Here is a 16740-nt window from a genome sequence, read left to right on the forward strand (position 1 = left end):
TGAGCCGGAGAAGAAAATGGCAGCCAAGAAAACCCCAAAATGGGATCATGAAGAATCAGACATGACTGAAATGACTTTACAATTCTCATTCTTTATCTGAACAAAAAGGGGGGGGGGATTTGGACTGGATGGTCACCAGGGGCCCCTCCAACTCTTAATGATCCTCTTAGTTTTAACATTTCATGTTCTAAGAGCCCTTTCATCTCTGAAGATCTTTGTTCTAACATTCTGCGTCCTAATGGACCTTTTAGCTGTGGCATTCCTCAGTTCAATGTCTCTCCCAGCTCTAGTATTTGGTTCTAAGGTTCTTTCCAGTTCTGACATTCCAGGTCTCTCCCAGCTCTGATATTCTATATTCTAAGGTCCCTCCTAGTTCTGACATTTTACATTCTAAGAGCCTTCCCAGGGTTAACATTCCCTATTCTAAGGTCTTTGGTATGTTTAGCATTCTTTTTCCTAAGCTTCCTCCTAGCTCTGACATTCTTTGCTAAGCTCCCTTCTAGCCCTGACATTCTCAGTCAGTAAGTTAATAAGCATTTAGTAAGCACCTGGTGCTTACAAAAAGAGTAAAAGGACAATCGCTACCTTTGAGGAACTCATGATCTAATGGGAGAGACAAGCAAAGAAATGTGTACAAACAAGCTCTGTACAGGATAAGTAGGAAATAATCAACAGAGGGAAGGCATTTGAATTAAGAGGGGTTGGGAAGGTCTTCTTGTAGAGGATGGACTTTCATCTAGAAAAAGCCAGGAAGTAGACATAAGAAGGAGGGCATTCCAGACACTGGGGACAGCCAGTGGAAATACCTGGAGTCAGGAGATGAATTATCTTGTGCAAGGAACAACCAGGGGGCCAGTGTCCCTGGATCAAAGAGTATGTAACAGGGAATAAGGTATAAGAAGGCGTAAAGGGGGGCTGGAGGAGAAGCCAGGTTGTGCAGGGCTTTGAACGCCCAACAAGATTTTCTGTTTGACCCTGGAGGTGATAGGGAGCCACTGAAGTTTATTGAGTGGGGGATGACATGCACTTTGGAAAATGATTTTAATGGTTGAATGGAGAATAGATTGGAGTGGGCAGAGGCTTGAGGCAGGCAGACCTACCAGCAGGTTATTGTAATAATAAAGAATAATGATAAGTGAATGAATAATAAATGAATTATTGCAATAATCCAGGTGCAAGGTGATGAGGGTCTACGCCAATGGGGTGGTCGTATCAGAAGAGAGAAGGGGGTATATTTGAGAGACGTTACAAAGGTGAAATCAACAGATTTTTGGCAACAGATTGGATGTGAGGAGTGAGAGATGGGAAAAATCGAGCATGGTACCTTGGTTCTAAACTATGAGACTGGGAGGATAGTGGTGCCCTCTACAGTAATAGGGAAGGTAGGAGGGAGACAAGGTTCAGGAGGAAAGAGAATGAGCTCCTTTTGGGACACACTGAATTTGAGATGTCTACTGGACATCCAGTTTGAAAGGTGGATGCAAGACTGGAGGTCATTGGAGAAGTTGGGGCAGGATTGGTAGATTTGAGAATCGTCAGCACTGAGATGGTCATTAAATCCCTGGGAGCTGATGAGATCACTGTTCCATGTTCTAAGCTCTCTCCCAGCTGTGACATTCTATTTTTAAGGTCCCTCCAAGTTCTGACATTCCATGTTCTAAGTTCCCTCCCACATATAATCTATGTTGTACTAAACTTAACCTTCTCTGTTGTTCCAAATCCCCTCCCAGTCCTGACATCCTAAGGGCCAGTAGCCTCAGCAAGGGCCCAGAATCTACAGATGGATGGCCCAGAGGGAAGGGATGAGGAAAGCCCCTCCCTTCCCATTTCCACAAACCCAGTTTCTCTATTTGATGGTAAGAACCTTGGTTAATTCGGATTGAGACCAGACGCTTAATCCCATGTTCACAAAATCTCAGAGCTGGGTGGAGGGTAAGGGTGAAGAGGGAAGGAACAAACATTCTGAAGCACCTGCCACGTGCCAGGTACAGTGCTAAGGGCTTTACAGATATTTCATTTGATCCTCACAGCAGTCCTGGGAGGTGCTGTTATGATTTCCATTTTATAGTTGAGGAACCGAGGCAGACAGGTGAAGTGACAAGGCCAGAGTCACATACCTAGGAAGTGTCTGAGGCCAGATTTGAACTCAGGTCCTCCTGACTCAAGGATCTATCTACTGTATCCACTGTGCCACCTAGTTGCTGGAAGGGAACCTCAGAGTTATCTAGTTTAACCCATAGAAATCTCTTCTTCATCTCTGACAAATGGTCACCAAATCTCTGTTAAATACCCCCAAATGGCTAATTAGGTGGTCAAGAAGTTACAGAGTTGGACTCGGAGTCAGGAAGATCTGAGTTCAAATCCTGACACTTACTAGCTTAGCTGTGTGACCTTGGGCAAGTCACCAAACCTCTTTCCACCTCAGTTTTCCTCATCTGCAAAATGGGGCTAACAACAGTGCCTCCTTCACAAGGTTGCTTCATGTTTTCTCACCAGATGAGAAAACACATAAAAGTGCTTTTTGAGCCTACACAAGCGCTCTCTAAATGCTAGCTCTTGATTTTAGGCAGCCTGTTCTTTGGGGCGGCTTTAATTATTAGGAAGTTCTTTCTTGTATCGAGGGGAAATCTACACCACACCGCCCCAACTTCCCCGACATTGTTCTGCCACCTGGGGCCAAGAAAAGCAAGTCTCAGCTCTCTCCAAAGACAGCCCTTCAGATACTTGAAGGCAGCTATCGTGTCCTCCCAGGACTCCTCTTCCCTCCTCCCCTCAACTTCTGGTCTCCACCCACCCCAATTGCCCTCCTCTGGATGGGTTCCAGCCTATCTGGGTCCTTCCTAAAACTCTGCCAGGGGCTGTGAGGAATCAGCAGAGCAAAGGTGCAGTCCCAAAGGAATGACTCTCTAATGGTGGAATTTCAATCATGGGGGGAGGCTGGCGGAGAGCTTTTGGAGCAATCACTGCTGCTGAGGCCAACTCTTGTGCCTGAACCCAAGGCCAGTAGCATGTGAACCAATAAGGTGACGGTGGAAAAGCATGCTGGATTCGGGGTTCATATCCTGGTTCTGCTATTGACGAGCTGTGTGACCTTGGACAAGGCACGCTGTGGGGTGATTCAGTGCCTCATCTGTAGTAAGAAGGGGTTGGACTAGCTGGAGGTTAAAGGTGCTTTCTGGCTCTCTCTGTAGGACCCTATCATGCGGCTTCGCTTTCCTCGGCATCCTGTCTTCCTCCCATGAAGCAGCCCCCCCTCACTGCCTGAGCTCAGCTTCCCAGAAGGCAGGCTCAGGATCCCAGGAGAGTCTGTTCAGAGACAGCCACTGGGGTGGGTGGGCCTGGGGGTCTGAGCTAGGCCTCCCCTTCTCATCATCTGTCCCTAGCTCGGCTCTCCCTCCCAGGAGGGCTGGGCAAGGGCAGACAGATGGAGAAGGTGGGGGGCTGCTTGATGGCCCCCCTTCTCCTAGCCCCACCCCAATGACTGGTTCCTACCCGAAGGCTGGGCTGTGTGGCTGACTGACTGTAGAGGGTGAGGAAGGTCCTGACCGCCGGCGGCAGCAGCATTGGCTAGCCAGGCTCAGGGAGCTCTGGTCAGACCACTGTGTGAGCTCAGCTCTTGGAGGGGCCATTAAGAAATGGGCAAAGGTTGCTGTGTCTCCATGGAGACCAGACGGTGAGCGTGTGGATCTCGGGTGAGAACTGTGATTAGTAAATGTCAGCAGTGCCCGGCTTCCTTTTAAACTGCCCTCCCCTGGCACAGTGCAGAGACAACAAGATGGAGCAGCCGCAGGGGCTGGCTGGTGGGGCAGGAGATGGGGGAGGGGAAGAAGCCCAAGCCTTCTTCTACCCAGGATCCGGAGGTCCCTTCAAGGGAAGGTAGCTGTCCCAATGGACCGAGGGGCCCATATCTTTGGACATGTCACATCACCAAATCACCTGATTCTGCCTTCCCTAGAATCCAGCACCCTTATCCCAGGATGTCCTGACCGCTTCCCACCCCTTATCCCCCAAGCCCACAGTCTGGGCTGATACTGCCAGTCCGCCTGTCCCCACCACTCTCAGCCACCTGGACTGAGGTCCCACAGTGCCAGGGGAGGGCAGCTCAGGAGGCTCACAGGGTTTCTTCTGTAAAATGAGTTCTGCTTTACAGGGCTGTTGTAAGAATCAAAGTTTTAGAAAATGTCAGAACTGGGAGGCCCTTAGAACACAGGATGTCAGGGCTGGGAGAGTCCTTAGAACACAGAATGTCTGCTGGGAGGGTCCTTGGAGCACAGAATGTCAGAGCAGGGAGGGCCCTTAGAACAGAGAATGTCAGAGCTGGGAGGGACCTTAGAATACAGGATGTCAGAGCTGGGAGGGCCCTTAGAACACAGAATGTCAGAGCTGGGAAGGGCCTTAGAATACAGAATGTCAGAGCTGGGAGGGCCTTAGAACACAGGATGTCAGGGCTGGGAGAGTCCTTAGAACACAGAATGTCAGCTGGGAGGGTCCTTGGAGCACAGAATGTCAGGGCTGGGAGGGCCCTTAGAACACAGGATGTCAGAGCTGGGAGGGCCCTTAAAACACAGGATGTCAGGGTTGGGAGAGTCCTTAGAACACAGAATGTCTGCTGGGAGGGTCCTTGGAGCACAGAATGTCAGGGCTGGGAGGGCCCTTAGAACACAGGATGTCAGAGCTGGGAGGGCCCTTAGAACACAGGATGTTAGGGCTGGGAGGGCCCTCAGAACACAGGATGCTGATCAGAGCTGGGAGGGCCCTCAGAACAGGGAATGTCAGAGCTGGGAAGGCCCTTAGAACACAGAATGTCTGCTGGGAGGGCCCTGAGAGCACAGAGTCATAGATTTTTAGCCATGAGGGACCTTCAAGGTCAACTAGTCCAACCCTTCCTTCTTTTATAGTTAAGTAAACTGAGGCATAGAGAAGTTAAGTGATTTGCCCAAGGTCACACAGTTAGTAAAATGGTAGTCAGGATTTCAGCCTACATCCTCAGACTCTAAATCTAGCATGCTCTCCTTTGAACCACATTTCCTCAATTATGCTACATTATGTCAAGTGCTTTGCATACCCCAACATGCTGAGCAGAAATGTCAGCATTATCAGTCAGGGACCAAGTACTGTCTCTTTGAGGGCTCCTATACTGACCCCTGTTCTGCTCCCCCTCAACCCATGGGATATCAGGGCTGGAAGGAACCTTAAACACTCTCCAGTCCAACCCTCTCCTTTTACTGAAGAGGAAACTGAGGCCCACAGAGGTAAAACGATTTATCCAAGGTCACGTGGCTAGCAAACATCAGAACCAGGATTTAAACCCAAGTCCTCTGATGCTGAACCCAGGGCTCTTTCCACAATGTCCCATGCCCAGTTCAGATGTGCCTTGGGAAGAAAAATCAGGATGGTTAGTGTGGTCTGGGAGGGGAGAAGAGCCCCAGGAATGAGACAGGAGAAGTGGATTCTGGTCCTAGCTTCTTGACTAACCTACTTCCTGTGACCTTCAGTAAATCAATCTGACTTTCTGGGCCTCCACTGACCTATCCATCATAATTCCCATTCTGTTGTTGAGTCATTTTTCAATTGTGTCCAACTCTTCATGACCCCATTTGGAGTTTTCTTGGCAAAGATACTGGAATGGTTTGCCATTTCCTTCTCTGGCTCACTTTACAGATGAGGAAACTGAGGCAAACAGGCTGAAGTGACTTGCCCAGGATCACATAGCCAGTAAGTATCTGAGGCTGGATTTGAACTCAGGTCTTCCTGATATCAGGCCTGGTGCTTTATCCTCCACTCCACCTAGCTGCCCTAATTCCCATTCTACCTAGTGCAAAGTAGGAAGCATCTACAAATTCCAGAATAATGAAGCTAGGCTGGGTGGTGATGGTTAGCAGAAGGGAGAAAGATGAACCAGGGGAGATCTAGGTCCCTCCACCCTTCCCCTCCCCTTCTCTTTCTACCTTCCTATTCTCATTCCCCTCCCCTTCCCTCTCCCCTCCCTTCCTTCCATGACGCAAAGATAAGAACCCAAGTTTAGACTCAGAGCTAGACTCTCATTCCAGGTCTGCCTCTGACTCCCTTGGTGACCCTGGGCAAATCGCAGCATCAGAGCCAGAAGTGACCAAGAATCCAGTGAGCGGCCGCCTGGCCCTGCTCCAAGGCCAACAGCAAGGGGGGAGCTCTGTCGCAGCCCCCATCTTCGGGACTTCAGCCTTCTTCCCTGACTGCCCTGCAAAGAGTGGGGGAGACACATAGTCATGACCCCCTCGTCCCTCTCTTTACCAGGCTCAACACCCCCAGATCCTGATCTTCCTTTTTTCTGATTGATTTTTTTTTGGGGGGGGCTAGGCAGTGGGGTTAAGTGACTTGCCCAAGGGCACACAGCTAGTAAGTGTTATATGTCCGAGGCCGGATTTGAACTCAGACCCTCCTGACTCCAAGGCTGGTGCTCTATCCACTGCACCACCTAGCTGCCCCATCTCTGATCTTCCTTAAGCAAAGGTCTGACCTTCCCAGCTCCATAAACTCCAGTGGCTCCCTAGGACCTCTGGGATCAAATACAAAATCCTCTGGTGTTCAAAGCCTTTCTGCACCTAAGGGGCCCCCAACCCCACTCCTTTCCAGACTTCTTTTTTATCTTTTTTTTTTTTTTTGCAATTGAAGTTAAGTGACTTGCCCAGGGTCACACCTTTCCAGACTTCTTACATCTTACTCCCAACAGGTCCTTTTCCATCCTATGACACCAACCTCTGGCTGTTTCATGAACAAGAGACCTCCATTTCTGGACTCCAGGCCTTTTCTCTGGCTGTGCCCCATGCCTGGAAATGCTATCTCTCCTCATCACTGCCTCCCAGCTTCCCAGGTCCCAGCTAAAATCCCACCTCCTACAGGAAGCCTCTCCTGATTCCTCTTGATTCTAGCTCCTTCCCTCTTTTAATTATTCAAGTTTATCCTGTATATATCTTCTTTCTACCCAGTTGTGTTTTGTCTCCCCCATTAGACTGCAAACTCCTTGAGAGCAGGGACTGTCTTTTACCTTTCTCTGTATCTCCATTGTACTTAGCACAGTGCCTGACACATAGTAGATGCTTAATAAATGCCCCATTGACTCTGAGTACCAGTTCCTTCACTTATAAAATTAGACAGACTAGATTAAAAAGAACTGCTCTCATTCTTTAGAGGTTTTAGGCCCATGGCGGTCATATTTAAGGATGGGAGAGATTTCTGAAAACATCTCCAATTTTCTCATTTTTACAGATGAGTAAACTGAGGCCCAGAGAGGTTAAGCAAATTGTCCAAGGTCACACAGGTAGGAAGTGTCAGAGGCAGGACAGGAAGCCATTGTCTTCACTCTAGATCCAGGGCTCTTTCCGCCATGTTGAGGTATTCTCAGCAACCCTTTCAAGGTAATGAAGGTATAATTCTCCCGGTTTGATAGTTGGGGAAACTTAGGCTCAGAGACAGAAGGTGACTTGCCCTTTGCCACACAGCTAGTCAGTATCAAAGTCAGGATTTGAACCTGTGATTCCTACACCCAAGTCCACTTGTTCCATTACACCCCACTGGCCCTTACACTTTTTTACTGCCTGTGATTCTTGGGGTCTTTCATCTTGCTCCAGGAAGGGATGGGGTGGGGGAACGGAGGCAAGCTGAAGAGGCAATCAGTCTGACAATCCGGGAGCTAGAGGTCCTCTGACAAAGATGCCTCATGTAGATATTGGATAAATCACTTGTCCGACATGGGCCTCAGTTTCCCACTTTGTAAAAAAAAGGGGATTGGACTAGATGACATCTAAGGTCCCTTGGGCTGTGACATTCTATGTCCCAAGGCCCCTTCATGCTCTCTATTCGTTCTAATACCTCTTCCCAATCAGAATCCTGGGTTGAATGGGGATTCAGCATCTAGGCCCAGGAGCCTGGGGCTGGTGAAGAGCCTCCCCCTGTGTCTCCCCTCCCCTCCACCTTCCCTTCCCCTTTTGCCTCCCCCTCCCTCCTCCTGTGTCTCCCCTCCCCCTTTTCCTCACCCTCTGGCTCCTCCAGCCCTTCTGCCTCCCCTCCCCGTGTCTCCCTTCCCCTCTGCCTCCCCCTCGGCCAGGCCCTGGCCCTGGTCCGCAGCGCTAGCTAGCAGGCGCCTGAGCTCTGAGTCAGCCCAGTCTCATTGCTCCTTGCTCCCTCCGCTGCTCCTGCCAACCTAATCTGCTTACTGTCAGCTGCATACTGTTGGCTCAGGCCTGCCTCCCTGCTCCCCCACCTGGAACTCCATCTTGCTCCCTGCCAAGCCCTGACCCTCGCTTCCTTCCCCATCCCTGGCTACGCCCTGCCTGCCATGCGGATGGGCCTGTCTAATAATGACTTTGCACTCAGACAGAATTCCTGGTTTGTCTTCTGGTTGTCCAGGGACGGCCCCTTCCCCAGCCCCTCTTTAGGAGCAGTCAGCATATTCATCCCCCCACAGTGCCTGGGAGGGTGGTGTTTTAAGGCAACAGGACTCAGTGGGTGGAGACTGGGATATTGAGAGACTTGGATTCTCTGCCCACGGCCACAGGAAGGAATGCTCTCCCTTTTCACCCCTGCCTCTCAGATTCCCTAGTGCCTTTCAAGACAGCTCAAATAAATGCTTGTTAGTTGAAAAATAAACTAAAATTTTACAAATGAGTGTTAAAAGACCCAGCTCAAGCATCCCTTTCCACATGAAGCCTTCCCTGATGTCCCACCTGCTAATGCCCTCCTCCCCCCATTAGGTTATTTTGCACACACACAGACACACAGATCTATCTTCGTGTGTGCACGTACATGTGAATACATACGCAAACACTGGGTGGACACGTATATGTACGTGCACATATATATGCACAGTCTACATGTGTGGATATATGTACAAATACCTGTTGTCTTCCTAATAGAATGTAGGCTCCATGAGGGTAAAGGCTATTTTTCCTCTGTCTTTGTATCTCTAGTGCCTGGCATAGGGCCAGGCATACAGCAGGTGTTTAATAAATGCTCTTGATTGATAAGTATTTCTGAGATCTTAGGGAAGTCACTGATGCTTTCTGAGCCTGTCAAATAATAAGAGTTTACATAGAAAGTTGATTTGGGGCATCATAAGGATGCCTTCTTTATCCTAGAGCACTGGGTCTGGAGTCAGGAAGATGAGCTTAAATCCAGCCTTACTAGTTATGCAATTCTGGGCAAGTCACTTAACCTCTGTTCGCCTCAGTTTTCTCTTCTGCAAAAAGGGGGACAATAATAGCACCTGCCTTAAAGGGTTGTGAAAATCAGATGAGAATCATTGTACAGTGCTTAGCGCAGCCCCTGGCACGTAGCAGGCATTATATGAATGCTTGTTCCCTTCCCATTTTATAGATGGGAAAACTGAGGCTCAGAGAGGTGAAGGGTGACACAGGAAGATTTTGAACTAAGGTTTGAATCCAGTTCTTCCTGACTCCAGGGCCGATGCTTTATTCACTACATGGTAGGATTTAGAGCAGGGCCGTTCAGGGTTGGGTGGTCTGATCCCTTTAGATTATAGCCATAGAAACCGAGGCGGGGACAGGGACTTGCTCAAAGTCACATAGCCAGTAAGAAGCAGAACCGGGATGAGAAGCCAGTTCTTCCGGCCTTCTCATTCAGTGCTCTTTCTACTACAGTTGGACTGTAGGCCTAGCTAATCTCTAAAAGCCCACCCTGCCCCATGATTTTATGGTTTTCTAAAGTAGAGTAGAGGCAGGTAACTGGTGCAGTGGAGAGAGCGGCTGGCCTGGAGTTTTGAGTACAAATCCAGCCTCAGACACTTGCTAGTGTGTGTGATCCTGGGCAAGTCACTTCACCCTGTTTGCCTCAGTTTCCTCATCTGTCAAATGAGCTGGAAAAGGAAATGGAAAACTCATCCAGTATCTTTGCCAAGAGAACCCCAAATGGGGTCAGGGAGAGTCAGACAGGACTGAACAACAAAGCCAAGCAGAAAGAATATTGGATTTGGGATCAAAAGACTGGGGCTGGAGTCCTGACTCTACCACCGGTCAGCTGTGTGACCGTGACGAATTCACTTTTCCCTCTCTTGGCCTCAGTTTTCTCATCTGTAAAATAGGGAGAATAGCCTTTGCCTTACCTTACCTCCCTCAAAGAGGTTTCAGAAGGATCCATAGTGAAAAAAAAAATAATTGAAATTTAGGTTTGCAAGGCTATAGATGACTTCATTTGAACTCTAGTTGGTACAAGGGAAAGAGAATCTGGGGTCTAGAGGACCTGAGTTCTAATCCCACCATCTACTGACCTTAGGCAATTTCCTTAACCTCTGGGTGACTCTATTTCCTCTAAAATGAGAGGAGTGGGCTAGGCAGCTTCCATGGTCTCCTTTAGCCCTAGATGACTTAGTGAGGCAGATAACAGAGTGCTTTAACATTTGCAAAACACTTCATATATATTATCCAATTTGAATCATACAACAACCCTGTAAGGTAGGTGGGTAGGTGCCATTATTATCCCCACTTTAAAGATGAGGAAACTGAGGCAAACAGAGGTGAAGGGATTTACTCAGGGTCGCACAGCTAGGAAGTGTTGGGGATAGGATTTGAACTCGGGGTCTTCCTGACTTCAGGCCTAGCACTCTATCCAGGATTTCACTTAGCTACCTCAAGTCACATAGCTAGTGAGTATTGGAAGAGAGATCTGAATCCATGACACAGGATCCTAGCCCTAGGGATAGAAAGGACCTCAAAAACCATCTAGATAGACTAAACCCCATTTCATGGCTGAATGAACTGATGCTCAGAGAGGTTAAGGAACTTGCCCAGGGTAACATAGCCATTAAGTACTGCAGGTAGGATTTGAACTCAGGTCCTCCCCACTCCCAGACCCAGCTTCCCATTAACTACTTAAGACTTCTGCCAAGTGAAAGTGTTTCATAAAATAAAAAGACTTGGACAGATGTAAGGTGGTGTTTTTGCTTAATTATTGTGTTGACTCGCTACTAGCTGGTTCTCTCAGAGGTTGAAGTTAACTTTAGCAGTCTAAATTACCTTGAATTTTTTTTAATGGCAATCAGGTTGGGAAAATATCGACACCAGCAAAATATGCCTCCCCCATGTCCTCCCTGCCCCCAACAATCAATGCTAGGAATAGGTCAAAGTTCTGACCCTACCTTCCCTCCCTTATCAAGGGGAAGTTTTACCTATGGAGAAGTCACCTAATCCAGGTGGGGCATTGGGAGTCAGCAGCTTGGGACCTTGGCCAGGCTTGGTGTCAGGTTGGGTGGCTGCTTTCTGCACAGTTCTCAAGGTTACCCTCCCTACAGTGCTCCTCAGAGGACCTTGGCTGCCTCCCTCCCTCCCTCTCTCTGTCTCCCTCTCTCTTTCCCTGCCTTTCTTTTTCTCCTTTTTCTCTGTACTCTCTCTGTCTTTCTTCCTCTCTCTCTCTCTCTCTCTCTCTCTCTCTCTCTCTCTCTCTCTCTCTCTCTCTCTCTCTCTCTCTCTCTTCTCCCTAGCTCTCTCTCTCTTTCTCTCTCTCCTTCTGTCTGTATCTCACTCTATCTCTCTCCCCTTTTTTCTACCCCCTTGCCTTGCCTCCCCTTCCCCCCAACTCACTTCCCTCCTCCAGTAGTTTCTGGGAGGCTCAGGTGGTAAGAAAAAACAAAACAAAACTCAGGCATATAGAGGAGAGAAGGTTCCTGGTGCCCCACAAATACAGCCTTGGTTCAGGGTGGGGCTTCCTTAGCTCAGTGGGCCAAGGGACCCAGCTCTGGGGCCCCTCCCAGCCAGTCTCTGCTTTCTCCCAGCACCACTTGGCTCCAGGAAAGAAAGGCCTGAGTCAGGAGTGGGAAGGCCAGGAAGGCCTCAGGGGAGAAGCTGGTAGGGTGTGGCTGCCAGAGAAATCCTAGGGACTAGTGAATTAGATAGACTTCCAAGGCTCCTCCCAGCTCTGACAGTCTGTGTTCTAAGGGTCCTCTCAACTCTGACATTCTGTATTCTAAAAGCCTTCCTAGCTTTGACATACTGTGTTCCAAGGACCTCCCAGCTCTGATACTCTCTTTTCTCAGGCTCCGCCTAGCTCTGACATCCTGTGTTCTAAGGCCCCTTCCAGTCCTGACATTCTGAGTTCTAAGGCCCTTCCTTGTTCTGATATTCTGTGTTCTAAGGCCCTTCCTTGCTCTGACATTCTGTGGTCTAAAGGCCCTTCCAGCTCTGACATTTTCTGTTCCAAGGGCCCTTCCAAACCTGGTATTCCATAGTCTAAGGTCCCTCCTTGGCTCTGACATTCCATGTTCTAAGATCTCCTCCCAATTCTTCCCCGTGCTGACACACTGTGTGCTCAGGTTCATGGCCACTGTGCCATTCTACAGCTCTAATAACAGCATCAGCCCACTGACATTCCTCCCTCTTGCTTCTCCAGGGCTGTGCCTCCACTTCGGATTAGGGGATCACAGATTTAGAGCTATTAGAGACCTCAGAGGACATGTCTACTGGCTGAGTGACTCTGGACAAGTCATTTTCCATCTCTTAAGCCCACTTCCTCATCTGTGAAAGGGGGGATGACAGTATCACCTGTAGCTCAGTGTTGTTGTGAATAGCAAATGAAATAATGCTTAGAAAGCACTTTGTAAACCAAATGTCCACTGTTGTCATTAGCATGTGTCCTCCTGCAATAAAGCCCAGATAGAGGAGGATGAGAGACTGACTGGTGGGAGACCATGCAAGGAGAAAGCAACAGAGGTGGGATTCAAATCCAGGCTGTTGTGAGGGCCCCCTGCTCTTAAATCAGCTAGACCTAATAGTGGTTCCATCCTCTCACTTCACCACTCCCCTGCCTCCCCCCACCCCCACCCCAAGCCTCCCTGTACTTGGTGTCTTGATAAGATCTTGGCCCAGAGCTCTTTGAAAGGAAGAAAACAGGTATTTATTAAGCACCTACTATGGGTCAAGCACTTTTCACAAGTATTATTTCCTTATTCGATTTTTTACAACAACCTGGGAGGTAGGTGTTATTATGATCCCCATTTTACAGTTGAGGAAACTGAGGCAGGAAGCGGTGAAATGACTTGCCCAGAGTCACACAACTAGGAAGTATCTGCGGCTGGATTTGAACTCAGGTCTTCCTTACTCCAGGTCCAGCACCCTATCTTCTGTACCATCTAGCTGCCTCCAGCTGTAACTTTCTAGATCACAGATTTAGAGTTGGAAGGAATCTCTAAGGCTATATATTTCAACTTCCTTCATTCGATAAGGTTAGGCAGCTAGGTGGCGCAGTACTGGGCCTGAAGTCAGGAAGACCTGATTTCAAATCCAGCCTCAGACACTCACTAGCTGTGTGACCCTGGGCAAGTCATTTCACCTTGTTTGCCTCAGTTTCCCATTTGAGCTGGAGAAGGAAGTGGCAAACCACTTTGGTATCTTGGCCAAGAAAACGCCAAATGGGGTGGCAGAGAGTTGGAAACAACCCCCACCACCATTTTACAGGTGAAGAAACTGAGGCCCATAATGGTTAAATGACCTGTTTAAGGTCACACAGGTAGTAAGTAACAGAGTCAGGATATGGCCCCAGGTCCCCTGACTCCTTCCCTCCTTGTCCCAGTCTCCCCAGATTCTCTGACTCGATTTCCAGTTGTTATGGTTTCACCTTCATTGTTACATCCTTCCTCCCCTCTCCCTGCCCCAGGTCCCCAGATGGGGCCTAGCATAGAGGAGAACTCCAGCATCTGTTGATTTTTTTTTTCTGAGCATCTTTCTGCAGGCCTGATTAGTAGACAATTGGTGCCCACTTGCTGTCCTGGAAGAAAAACACCAGTGTCAAGGAGGCCCCATTGGAGAGGGTGAGGCATGCTGGCCCTGGGGTCAGATCCTACCCCTGGCTCCTTCTGCCCTGTGGCCTCAGTCACTTCCTTTTCTGACCCTCAGTTTTCTCATCTGTAAAAATAAGGGGGAGGGCCTACATGAGCACCAATGTCTCTCCCGGTACTGAGCAAGGCACAATGGTTAGCAAATAGTGGGCATATATGTGTATTATATATATGTATGTACATATACATATACATATATATATATATATATATACACACATATATCAATAAATGTGTTAAATGAACAACTGGTCCATTACCGAACCCAGTTTCTGTTGTCGTTCAGTTCAGCAGCGTCTGAGTCTTTGTGACCCCTTTCAGGGTTTTCTTGGCAAAGAGACTGGAGCAGTTTGCCATTTCCTTCTCCAGCTCATTTTACAGATGAGGAAATTGAGCCCTGTAGGCCTGTATTAAAAAAAATAGTGGCTCACACTACTGAAGCTTCAGGGTTAATAAAGCATTTTCCTCCCAATAACCTTGTGAAGTAGATTGGACCAAGGATCACCATTCCCATTTCACAGATGAGGAAACAGGTACAGTAAGGTAAAAAAAACCCAAAACTCACCCATGTTAACATAGCTGGGAGACGTTGGCACCAAGATTCAAACCCAGGTCTCTGGGTTGTAGCTCTGCTGCTCTTCCTCCTACACTGTACTCCCTCTACAGGACTCAAAAACCATTTCTCATCTGTTATTTAATTGGGTTTTCGTGACGACCCTATGAGTTCATCAATAATAATAGTTAAGCATTTTTATAGCACTTTGAGGTTTACAAAGCTCTTTACAAATGTGGTCTCATTTTTCCTCACAACAACCCTGGTAGGTAGGTGCTATTGTCATTTTGCAGATGGGGAAACTGAGGCAGAGGTTAACGTGACTTGCCCAGGGTCATATAGTTAGTGACCAAGGCTGGATTTGAACCCAGGTCTTCCTGGCTCCAGCTCCAGCACTCTATCCATTGGGTTACCTATCTCTTTCATTATCTCATTCTGTCGCTAGTACAGAGTAGTAAGCCCATTCTAAAGATAAGGAAACTGAGGATCAGAGAGAGAGAAGTGATTTTACCGAGGTGCTTCGGCAAGCCGACTAGAACCCAGGGCTTGGGACTTCCAGTTCCAAGTCCTAGTAGCCTGCAGGACAAGAGTCTTCTGGGGACAGGAGCCCCCTGGAGGATAAGGGAGGTGGCTCCGTGCTTGGAGAGAGGAGACCTAAGACCTGTCCTGGCTGCCCACTGTAGCTTGTCAGAGCACCAGGCTGATGCTGTGTAAGCCCCCAGGGGCCCAGGCCCTGGTAAGAAGGGTTGCCACGATGTAGTCACCTTGAGGTTCCACCGACCGTGAAACCAGGTGAGCCCTGTCACTGGGAAAGGGTGAGGCAGGCCCTTCTGGGCAGGCAGGCAGGCCAGCCAGGGCACATTCTTCTTCCACTGGGACTAGTGCAGGCCTGTCACTAGGGTTGGGGCACTTTCTTTTGTCTGGAAAGAAAACCATGCATTGAACTGAGGCTACGCGATAATAGTAAAGGCAGACTTGCGGGCATGCACACATGCATGGGGCTTCAAACGCCCTCCCCCTCCCCAAATCCCTGCGTTCACACTCATCCAGTATCCCAGCTCTGGGGCTCAGCTCCTCAGAGAAAAGCAAGCTCTTGACACCAGCGGCGCATGCATGGGGGAGGGAAAAGGGGAGAGGGAGGAGGGAAGCTCAGCCAGCAGAGGCAGCCGGCTCTCTCCCTCCCTCCCTCCCTCCCTCCCTCCCCTTTCTTCCTTCTTCACCCTGGGAAGTGATGGCCCCTGGGGGGATCAAGGAACACAAACCAGTGTGCCCTTGGGCCTTGGTACTGGCCTGAGCCAGAGCCACATTCCCGGGCTTCTTATCTACCAGCTTGCCTTTATCTCCCCTACCTGAAACCTCTCCCCTTTCACCTCTCCCTCCTCCCCCAACTTTAGCTTAACAAGGAGGCTATGGGTCATGGAGCCTTGAAATGTTAGCATTGAAAAGGGTCCTTAGAGCATAGAATATCAGAGCTGGGAGGGGCCTTGAAATATAAAATGTTGGAACACGTCTGCCTCAGAGTGTGGACTATTGCGATCCCCCCCAATGCTGCGCCTTCCCCACAGTGATTAGATCTGATTTATCCTGTATATATCTTGTTTGGACATGGTTGTTTGCATGTTGCCTTTCCCATTAGACCAGGAGGACTGTCTGTTGCCTTTCTTTGTATCCCTGGTGCTTGATACAATGCCTGAGCACATAGTAGGTGCTTCATAAATGATTGTTGACCGATTGATTATTAGAACCCAGAATGTCAGAGCTGGAAGATTACCTTCACAATACGGTATGCTAAAACAGAAATGTTAAGGTGGAAGGAGTCTTAGAACATCGAATGTTAGAGTCAGCTGGATCGTAGAACAAAGAACATCAGAGCCAGGAGGGGTTTTAAAACAGAGAATGGCAGAATGTGTAGGGTCCATTACAGCATGCTGGAATACAGAAAGTTAGGTATGGAAGGGAATCTCTAATAGGGAATATTAGAATTGGGAGGCACCTTAGAACGTGGAATGTCAGAGGTGGAAGGGACCTTAGTCCAGCTGCCCATTTTACAGATGAGGAGAATGAGGCTCACAGAGGTCATGAGACTTTCCCAAGCTGTCTTAGGCCAGAGGCTCCCTTAGGAATGTTTTTTTTCCAGTGACATGTAGCTTTTTTCCTTTCCTTCTTTCACATTGACTTGTTTTTCCATTTCTTGAACAGCCGCCTTCTGCAAAAGCCTCTGGGTGCGAGTACAGGAACATTTCTTCTTTAAAAAAAAAAAGAGAGAGAGAGAGAGAGAGCGTGAGAGAGAAACACAACCCTGGTTTGGCTGGAATCTGCCAACTGCCTAATCACAGCCCTTCTAACCTCTGGCTTTCTGAGTCCTTCA

This window comes from Phascolarctos cinereus, unplaced genomic scaffold, assembly GCF_003287225.1.
Source record: "Phascolarctos cinereus isolate Bilbo 61053 unplaced genomic scaffold, phaCin_HiC Scaffold_726;HRSCAF=1367, whole genome shotgun sequence".
NCBI classification, from domain to species: domain Eukaryota; kingdom Metazoa; phylum Chordata; class Mammalia; order Diprotodontia; family Phascolarctidae; genus Phascolarctos; species Phascolarctos cinereus.